Raw genomic sequence first — 10,223 nt, 5'->3', positions numbered from 1 at the left:
GCTAAGTGCTCTCTTTTACTCACGCCCCCTGTTACAATTTGGCCATTATCCCCGGTCGGAATCACATGTTTTTCTCGTAAAAATAGAATAGAGACCCCCGATCCCTGACCATCTCATTTTCACGACCTTCAGACTATGCTTTTTATACACGCAACCTCCCAGTTTCTCATGCCACATGTTTTCGCCTTTGCAACAAAGTGGCACAGGCAAAGGCTTTTGGGCCCACAACCAAATGGGCCATTGGATCTAGACCATCTTTTCTACGTTGCGACTTTCTTATTTAAATCATTCTGATTTATTTTCTCTTCCCACAATTCTTCACTCTGTACACTAACGACTCACCTATACTTTTACACCACCCGGCACCCTGTAAGCTCCACGCTCCTTCTGCTTTTACGGGAGAAAGACATCCACACTTAAAAAAAAAAAATAAAAAAAAAAAAAAAAGCTTAAAGCTACAGGTTGAAAAGTATGTGATGATCACAATTGTGGTGAATCAGGCACCCCAACATGGAAACCAGCATGGACCCCAACATGGACTGCCAGAAGGGGGATTAGCTCAAATGGTAGAGCGCTCGCTTAGCATGCGAGAGGTAACGGGATCGACGCCCGTATTCTCCAAAGTTTTGGTTTGCCGAGTTTTTCAAAGAGCGGGACAATTCTCCTCTGTTTCCCTACTCATGTAACTCATTTGCAAGCTTAGGAAGCACCCGACAACCAGCTCGGCAAGCCTTCGATAGCTCAGCTGGTAGAGCGGAGGACTGTAGTAGAAAATCAGCAATCCCTAGGTCGCTGGTTCAATTCCGGCTCGAAGGAACTTTTGTTAGTCTCATAGATGATGTTTCAACCTGTCGACAAATGCTCTCCCGGTGCCCTCGTCTTCTATCTATTTTCAGAGGGGTCTCTTGTTTGTGTTGGGTATTTGAAATGGGCATCCGACCGAAACTCTCAGTTGAGAGCCACAGTAGGACTTTCTGTAACTCTGACATGCAACTGAAACAAAAAGAGGGTACAATCATCCCTGGGTGGGCTTGAACCACCAACCTTTTGGTTATCAGACAAAAAAAAGTTTTCACAACCTTCAAGCTTTGCTTGAACCTCCCAGTTTCTCATGTCATGTGTCATCTTCTTTGAAACAGAGTGGCGCATGGAAAGACATTTAGGCCCACAACCAAAGAGGGCCAAAGGCTCTGGACCATTCTTTCTACATTGCAACTATGTCATCCAAATCACTGGGATTTTTTTCTCTTCTCAAAATTTTTCACACTGTACATGTTGAAATGGTCTTACAACCGGTGCCCTCCTCTTCTGGCCGAAACTTTAAGTTGAGAGGCACCATAGGATTTTCTGTAACATGCAACTGAGACAAAAAGAGGACACTGCCGTCCCTGGGTGGGCTTGAACCACCAACCTTCCGGTTAACAGCCGAACGCGCTAACCAATTGCGCCACAGAGACAACCACGCTCCCCCACTTTGATTAAAGTCGTAAAAAAGCCACAACATGGTAAATGGAGTATGTTTCTTAGAGGACCTTCTGATCAACACAATAAAAAGAAGAGAATGATAAAACATAACAACTGCGTGGAACTACAGCCGCCAACAAATGGACAATTGCAACACAGAGATGGCCTCCACATTAGCGTCTTAACAACAGTCAGCGGGTAATAGGCTACCCCTCTCTTTTGGAGGTATGGCAGCAGAGTGGCGCAGCGGAAGCGTGCTGGGCCCATAACCCAGAGGTCGATGGATCGAAACCATCCTCTGCTAAGTGCTCTCTTTTACTCACGCCCCCTGTTACAATTTGGCCATTATCCCCGGTCGGAATCACATGTTTTTCTCGTAAAAATAGAATAGAGACCCCCGATCCCTGACCATCTCATTTTCACGACCTTCAGACTATGCTTTTTATACACGCAACCTCCCAGTTTCTCATGCCACATGTTTTCGCCTTTGCAACAAAGTGGCACAGGCAAAGGCTTTTGGGCCCACAACCAAATGGGCCATTGGATCTAGACCATCTTTTCTACGTTGCGACTTTCTTATTTAAATCATTCTGATTTCTTTTCTCTTCCCACAATTCTTCACTCTGTACACTAACGACTCACCTATACTTTTACACCACCCGGCACCCTGTAAGCTCCACGCTCCTTCTGCTTTTACGGGAGAAAGACATCCAAAAAGAAAGAGAAAGACAGACAAAAAAAAAAGCTTAAAGCTACAGGTTGAAAAGTATGTGATGATCACAATTGTGGTGAATCAGGCACCCCAACATGGAAACCAGCATGGACCCCAACATGGACTGCCAGAAGGGGGATTAGCTCAAATGGTAGAGCGCTCGCTTAGCATGCGAGAGGTAACGGGATCGACGCCCGTATTCTCCAAAGTTTTGGTTTGCCGAGTTTTTCAAAGAGCGGGACAATTCTCCTCTGTTTCCCTACTCATGTAACTCATTTGCAAGCTTAGGAAGCACCCGACAACCAGCTCTGCAAGCCTTCGATAGCTCAGCTGGTAGAGCGGAGGACTGTAGTAGAAAATCAGCAATCCTTAGGTCGCTGGTTCAATTCCGGCTCGAAGGAACTTTTGTTAGTCTCATAGATGATGTTTCAACCTGTCGACAAATGCTCTCCCGGTGCCCTCGTCTTCTATCTATTTTCAGAGGGGTCTCTTGTTTGTGTTGGGTATTTGAAATGGGCATCCGACCGAAACTCTCAGTTGAGAGCCACAGTAGGACTTTCTGTAACTCTGACATGCAACTGAAACAAAAAGAGGGTACAATCATCCCTGGGTGGGCTTGAACCACCAACCTTTTGGTTATCAGACAAAAAAAAGTTTTCACAACCTTCAAGCTTTGCTTGAACCTCCCAGTTTCTCATGTCATGTGTCATCTTCTTTGAAACAGAGTGGCGCATGGAAAGACATTTAGGCCCACAACCAAAGAGGGCCAAAGGCTCTGGACCATTCTTTCTACATTGCAACTATGTCATCCAAATCACTGGGATTTTTTTCTCTTTTCAAAATTTTTCACACTGTACATGTTGAAATGGTCTTACAACCGGTGCCCTCCTCTTCTGGCCGAAACTTTAAGTTGAGAGGCACCATAGGATTTTCTGTAACATGCAACTGAGACAAAAAGAGGACACTGCCGTCCCTGGGTGGGCTTGAACCACCAACCTTCCGGTTAACAGCCGAACGCGCTAACCAATTGCGCCACAGAGACAACCACGCTCCCCCACTTTGATTAAAGTCGTAAAAAAGCCACAACATGGTAAATGGAGTATGTTTCTTAGAGGACCTTCTGATCAACACAATAAAAAGAAGAGAATGATAAAACATAACAACTGCGTGGAACTACAGCCGCCAACAAATGGACAATTGCAACACAGAGATGGCCTCCACATTAGCGTCTTAACAACAGTCAGCGGGTAATAGGCTACCCCTCTCTTTTGGAGGTATGGCAGCAGAGTGGCGCAGCGGAAGCGTGCTGGGCCCATAACCCAGAGGTCGATGGATCGAAACCATCCTCTGCTAAGTGCTCTCTTTTACTCACGCCCCCTGTTACAATTTGGCCATTATCCCCGGTCGGAATCACATGTTTTTCTCGTAAAAATAGAATAGAGACCCCCGATCCCTGACCATCTCATTTTCACGACCTTCAGACTATGCTTTTTATACACGCAACCTCCCAGTTTCTCATGCCACATGTTTTCGCCTTTGCAACAAAGTGGCACAGGCAAAGGCTTTTGGGCCCACAACCAAATGGGCCATTGGATCTAGACCATCTTTTCTACGTTGCGACTTTCTTATTTAAATCATTCTGATTTCTTTTCTCTTCCCACAATTCTTCACTCTGTACACTAACGACTCACCTATACTTTTACACCACCCGGCACCCTGTAAGCTCCACGCTCCTTCTGCTTTTACGGGAGAAAGACATCCACACTTAAAAAAAAAAAATAAAAAAAAAAAAAAAAGCTTAAAGCTACAGGTTGAAAAGTATGTGATGATCACAATTGTGGTGAATCAGGCACCCCAACATGGAAACCAGCATGGACCCCAACATGGACTGCCAGAAGGGGGATTAGCTCAAATGGTAGAGCGCTCGCTTAGCATGCGAGAGGTAACGGGATCGACGCCCGTATTCGCCAAAGTTTTGGTTTGCCGAGTTTTTCAAAGAGCGGGACAATTCTCCTCTGTTTCCCTACTCATGTAACTCATTTGCAAGCTTAGGAAGCACCCGACAACCAGCTCGGCAAGCCTTCGATAGCTCAGCTGGTAGAGCGGAGGACTGTAGTAGAAAATCAGCAATCCTTAGGTCGCTGGTTCAATTCCGGCTCGAAGGAACTTTTGTTAGTCTCATAGATGATGTTTCAACCTGTCGACAAATGCTCTCCCGGTGCCCTCGTCTTCTATCTATTTTCAGAGGGGTCTCTTGTTTGTGTTGGGTATTTGAAATGGGCATCCGACCGAAACTCTCAGTTGAGAGCCACAGTAGGACTTTCTGTAACTCTGACATGCAACTGAAACAAAAAGAGGGTACAATCATCCCTGGGTGGGCTTGAACCACCAACCTTTTGGTTATCAGACAAAAAAAAGTTTTCATAACCTTCAAGCTTTGCTTGAACCTCCCAGTTTCTCATGTCATGTGTCATCTTCTTTGAAACAGAGTGGCGCATGGAAAGACATTTAGGCCCACAACCAAAGAGGGCCAAAGGCTCTGGACCATTCTTTCTACATTGCAACTATGTCATCCAAATCACTGGGATTTTTTTCTCTTCTCAAAATTTTTCACACTGTACATGTTGAAATGGTCTTACAACCGGTGCCCTCCTCTTCTGGCCGAAACTTTAAGTTGAGAGGCACCATAGGATTTTCTGTAACATGCAACTGAGACAAAAAGAGGACACTGCCGTCCCTGGGTGGGCTTGAACCACCAACCTTCCGGTTAACAGCCGAACGCGCTAACCAATTGCGCCACAGAGACAACCACGCTCCCCCACTTTGATTAAAGTCGTAAAAAAGCCACAACATGGTAAATGGAGTATGTTTCTTAGAGGACCTTCTGATCAACACAATAAAAAGAAGAGAATGATAAAACATAACAACTGCGTGGAACTACAGCCGCCAACAAATGGACAATTGCAACACAGAGATGGCCTCCACATTAGCGTCTTAACAACAGTCAGCGGGTAATAGGCTACCCCTCTCTTTTGGAGGTATGGCAGCAGAGTGGCGCAGCGGAAGCGTGCTGGGCCCATAACCCAGAGGTCGATGGATCGAAACCATCCTCTGCTAAGTGCTCTCTTTTACTCACGCCCCCTGTTACAATTTGGCCATTATCCCCGGTCGGAATCACATGTTTTTCTCGTAAAAATAGAATAGAGACCCCCGATCCCTGACCATCTCATTTTCACGACCTTCAGACTATGCTTTTTATACACGCAACCTCCCAGTTTCTCATGCCACATGTTTTCGCCTTTGCAACAAAGTGGCACAGGCAAAGGCTTTTGGGCCCACAACCAAATGGGCCATTGGATCTAGACCATCTTTTCTACGTTGCGACTTTCTTATTTAAATCATTCTGATTTCTTTTCTCTTCCCACAATTCTTCACTCTGTACACTAACGACTCACCTATACTTTTACACCACCCGGCACCCTGTAAGCTCCACGCTCCTTCTTCTTTTACGGGAGAAAGACATCCACACTTAAAAAAAAAAAATAAAAAAAAAAAAAAAAGCTTAAAGCTACAGGTTGAAAAGTATGTGATGATCACAATTGTGGTGAATCAGGCACCCCAACATGGAAACCAGCATGGACCCCAACATGGACTGCCAGAAGGGGGATTAGCTCGAATGGTAGAGCGCTCGCTTAGCATGCGAGAGGTAACGGGATCGACGCCCGTATTCTCCAAAGTTTTGGTTTGCCGAGTTTTTCAAAGAGCGGGACAATTCTCCTCTGTTTCCCTACTCATGTAACTCATTTGCAAGCTTAGGAAGCACCCGACAACCAGCTCGGCAAGCCTTCGATAGCTCAGCTGGTAGAGCGGAGGATTGTAGTAGAAAATCAGCAATCTTTAGGTCGCTGGTTCAATTCCGGCTCGAAGGAACTTTTGTTAGTCTCATAGATGATGTTTCAACCTGTCGACAAATGCTCTCCCGGTGCCCTCGTCTTCTATCTATTTTCAGAGGGGTCTCTTGTTTGTGTTGGGTATTTGAAATGGGCATCCGACCGAAACTCTCAGTTGAGAGCCACAGTAGGACTTTCTGTAACTCTGACATGCAACTGAAACAAAAAGAGGGTACAATCATCCCTGGGTGGGCTTGAACCACCAACCTTTTGGTTATCAGACAAAAAAAAGTTTTCACAACCTTCAAGCTTTGCTTGAACCTCCCAGTTTCTCATGTCATGTGTCATCTTCTTTGAAACAGAGTGGCGCATGGAAAGACATTTAGGCCCACAACCAAAGAGGGCCAAAGGCTCTGGACCATTCTTTCTACATTGCAACTATGTCATCCAAATCACTGGGATTTTTTTCTCTTCTCAAAATTTTTCACACTGTACATGTTGAAATGGTCTTACAACCGGTGCCCTCCTCTTCTGGCCGAAACTTTAAGTTGAGAGGCACCATAGGATTTTCTGTAACATGCAACTGAGACAAAAAGAGGACACTGCCGTCCCTGGGTGGGCTTGAACCACCAACCTTCCGGTTAACAGCCGAACGCGCTAACCAATTGCGCCACAGAGACAACCACGCTCCCCCACTTTGATTAAAGTCGTAAAAAAGCCACAACATGGTAAATGGAGTATGTTTCTTAGAGGACCTTCTGATCAACACAATAAAAAGAAGAGAATGATAAAACATAACAACTGCGTGGAACTACAGCCGCCAACAAATGGACAATTGCAACACAGAGATGGCCTCCACATTAGCGTCTTAACAACAGTCAGCGGGTAATAGGCTACCCCTCTCTTTTGGAGGTATGGCAGCAGAGTGGCGCAGCGGAAGCGTGCTGGGCCCATAACCCAGAGGTCGATGGATCGAAACCATCCTCTGCTAAGTGCTCTCTTTTACTCACGCCCCCTGTTACAATTTGGCCATTATCCCCGGTCGGAATCACATGTTTTTCTCGTAAAAATAGAATAGAGACCCCCGATCCCTGACCATCTCATTTTCACGACCTTCAGACTATGCTTTTTATACACGCAACCTCCCAGTTTCTCATGCCACATGTTTTCGCCTTTGCAACAAAGTGGCACAGGCAAAGGCTTTTGGGCCCACAACCAAATGGGCCATTGGATCTAGACCATCTTTTCTACGTTGCGACTTTCTTATTTAAATCATTCTGATTTCTTTTCTCTTCCCACAATTCTTCACTCTGTACACTAACGACTCACCTATACTTTTACACCACCCGGCACCCTGTAAGCTCCACGCTCCTTCTGCTTTTACGGGAGAAAGACATCCACACTTAAAAAAAAAAAAAAAAATGGACAATTGCAACACAGAGATGGCCTCCACATTAGCGTCTTAACAACAGTCAGCGGGTAATAGGCTACCCCTCTCTTTTGGAGGTATGGCAGCAGAGTGGCGCAGCGGAAGCGTGCTGGGCCCATAACCCAGAGGTCGATGGATCGAAACCATCCTCTGCTAAGTGCTCTCTTTTACTCACGCCCCCTGTTACAATTTGGCCATTATCCCCGGTCGGAATCACATGTTTTTCTCGTAAAAATAGAATAGAGACCCCCGATCCCTGACCATCTCATTTTCACGACCTTCAGACTATGCTTTTTATACACGCAACCTCCCAGTTTCTCATGCCACATGTTTTCGCCTTTGCAACAAAGTGGCACAGGCAAAGGCTTTTGGGCCCACAACCAAATGGGCCATTGGATCTAGACCATCTTTTCTACGTTGCGACTTTCTTATTTAAATCATTCTGATTTCTTTTCTCTTCCCACAATTCTTCACTCTGTACACTAACGACTCACCTATACTTTTACACCACCCGGCACCCTGTAAGCTCCACGCTCCTTCTTCTTTTACGGGAGAAAGACATCCACACTTAAAAAAAAAAAATAAAAAAAAAAAAAAAAGCTTAAAGCTACAGGTTGAAAAGTATGTGATGATCACAATTGTGGTGAATCAGGCACCCCAACATGGAAACCAGCATGGACCCCAACATGGACTGCCAGAAGGGGGATTAGCTCGAATGGTAGAGCGCTCGCTTAGCATGCGAGAGGTAACGGGATCGACGCCCGTATTCTCCAAAGTTTTGGTTTGCCGAGTTTTTCAAAGAGCGGGACAATTCTCCTCTGTTTCCCTACTCATGTAACTCATTTGCAAGCTTAGGAAGCACCCGACAACCAGCTCGGCAAGCCTTCGATAGCTCAGCTGGTAGAGCGGAGGATTGTAGTAGAAAATCAGCAATCTTTAGGTCGCTGGTTCAATTCCGGCTCGAAGGAACTTTTGTTAGTCTCATAGATGATGTTTCAACCTGTCGACAAATGCTCTCCCGGTGCCCTCGTCTTCTATCTATTTTCAGAGGGGTCTCTTGTTTGTGTTGGGTATTTGAAATGGGCATCCGACCGAAACTCTCAGTTGAGAGCCACAGTAGGACTTTCTGTAACTCTGACATGCAACTGAAACAAAAAGAGGGTACAATCATCCCTGGGTGGGCTTGAACCACCAACCTTTTGGTTATCAGACAAAAAAAAGTTTTCACAACCTTCAAGCTTTGCTTGAACCTCCCAGTTTCTCATGTCATGTGTCATCTTCTTTGAAACAGAGTGGCGCATGGAAAGACATTTAGGCCCACAACCAAAGAGGGCCAAAGGCTCTGGACCATTCTTTCTACATTGCAACTATGTCATCCAAATCACTGGGATTTTTTTCTCTTCTCAAAATTTTTCACACTGTACATGTTGAAATGGTCTTACAACCGGTGCCCTCCTCTTCTGGCCGAAACTTTAAGTTGAGAGGCACCATAGGATTTTCTGTAACATGCAACTGAGACAAAAAGAGGACACTGCCGTCCCTGGGTGGGCTTGAACCACCAACCTTCCGGTTAACAGCCGAACGCGCTAACCAATTGCGCCACAGAGACAACCACGCTCCCCCACTTTGATTAAAGTCGTAAAAAAGCCACAACATGGTAAATGGAGTATGTTTCTTAGAGGACCTTCTGATCAACACAATAAAAAGAAGAGAATGATAAAACATAACAACTGCGTGGAACTACAGCCGCCAACAAATGGACAATTGCAACACAGAGATGGCCTCCACATTAGCGTCTTAACAACAGTCAGCGGGTAATAGGCTACCCCTCTCTTTTGGAGGTATGGCAGCAGAGTGGCGCAGCGGAAGCGTGCTGGGCCCATAACCCAGAGGTCGATGGATCGAAACCATCCTCTGCTAAGTGCTCTCTTTTACTCACGCCCCCTGTTACAATTTGGCCATTATCCCCGGTCGGAATCACATGTTTTTCTCGTAAAAATAGAATAGAGACCCCCGATCCCTGACCATCTCATTTTCACGACCTTCAGACTATGCTTTTTATACACGCAACCTCCCAGTTTCTCATGCCACATGTTTTCGCCTTTGCAACAAAGTGGCACAGGCAAAGGCTTTTGGGCCCACAACCAAATGGGCCATTGGATCTAGACCATCTTTTCTACGTTGCGACTTTCTTATTTAAATCATTCTGATTTCTTTTCTCTTCCCACAATTCTTCACTCTGTACACTAACGACTCACCTATACTTTTACACCACCCGGCACCCTGTAAGCTCCACGCTCCTTCTGCTTTTACGGGAGAAAGACATCCACACTTAAAAAAAAAAAAAAAAAAAAAAAGCTTAAAGCTACAGGTTGAAAAGTATGTGATGATCACAATTGTGGTGAATCAGGCACCCCAACATGGAAACCAGCATGGACCCCAACATGGACTGCCAGAAGGGGGATTAGCTCAAATGGTAGAGTGCTCGCTTAGCATGCGAGAGGTAACGGGATCGACGCCCGTATTCTCCAAAGTTTTGGTTTGCCGAGTTTTTCAAAGAGCGGGACAATTCTCCTCTGTTTCCCTACTCATGTAACTCATTTGCAAGCTTAGGAAGCACCCGACAACCAGCTCGGCAAGCCTTCGATAGCTCAGCTGGTAGAGCGGAGGACTGTAGTAGAAAATCAGCAATCTTTAGGTCGCTGGTTCAATTCCGGCTCGAAGGAAC

The 10,223-nt window shown here is 45.6% G+C and overlaps 7 non-coding genes across 7 annotated transcripts; 2 read left to right on the top strand and 5 right to left on the bottom strand.

The window, feature by feature from the left end:
- Positions 1-1,383: 1,383 nt before the first annotated feature.
- TRNAN-GUU (transfer RNA asparagine (anticodon GUU)) lies at positions 1,384-1,457 on the bottom strand. Its single transcript has one exon. It is a non-coding gene; the product is annotated as a tRNA-Asn (tRNA).
- A 1,034-nt stretch (positions 1,458-2,491) lies between these two features.
- TRNAY-GUA (transfer RNA tyrosine (anticodon GUA)) lies at positions 2,492-2,577 on the top strand. Its single transcript is given in 2 exon segments — positions 2,492-2,528; positions 2,542-2,577. It is a non-coding gene; the product is annotated as a tRNA-Tyr (tRNA).
- A 567-nt stretch (positions 2,578-3,144) lies between these two features.
- Positions 3,145-3,218, bottom strand: TRNAN-GUU (transfer RNA asparagine (anticodon GUU)). Its single transcript has one exon. It is a non-coding gene; the product is annotated as a tRNA-Asn (tRNA).
- Positions 3,219-4,255: 1,037 nt separating this feature from the next.
- On the top strand, positions 4,256-4,341 carry TRNAY-GUA (transfer RNA tyrosine (anticodon GUA)). Its single transcript is given in 2 exon segments — positions 4,256-4,292; positions 4,306-4,341. It is a non-coding gene; the product is annotated as a tRNA-Tyr (tRNA).
- A 567-nt stretch (positions 4,342-4,908) lies between these two features.
- On the bottom strand, positions 4,909-4,982 carry TRNAN-GUU (transfer RNA asparagine (anticodon GUU)). The gene has a single exon. It is a non-coding gene; the product is annotated as a tRNA-Asn (tRNA).
- A 1,690-nt stretch (positions 4,983-6,672) lies between these two features.
- Positions 6,673-6,746, bottom strand: TRNAN-GUU (transfer RNA asparagine (anticodon GUU)). The gene has a single exon. It is a non-coding gene; the product is annotated as a tRNA-Asn (tRNA).
- Positions 6,747-9,030: 2,284 nt separating this feature from the next.
- Positions 9,031-9,104, bottom strand: TRNAN-GUU (transfer RNA asparagine (anticodon GUU)). The gene has a single exon. It is a non-coding gene; the product is annotated as a tRNA-Asn (tRNA).
- Between the last annotated feature and the right edge of the window lie 1,119 nt (positions 9,105-10,223).

This window comes from Rhinoderma darwinii, assembly GCF_050947455.1.
Source record: "Rhinoderma darwinii isolate aRhiDar2 chromosome 4 unlocalized genomic scaffold, aRhiDar2.hap1 SUPER_4_unloc_9, whole genome shotgun sequence".
Lineage (NCBI taxonomy): Eukaryota > Metazoa > Chordata > Amphibia > Anura > Rhinodermatidae > Rhinoderma > Rhinoderma darwinii.
Note: the sequence above shows the minus strand (reverse complement) of the source record. Positions and strands in the feature narration are given on the sequence as shown.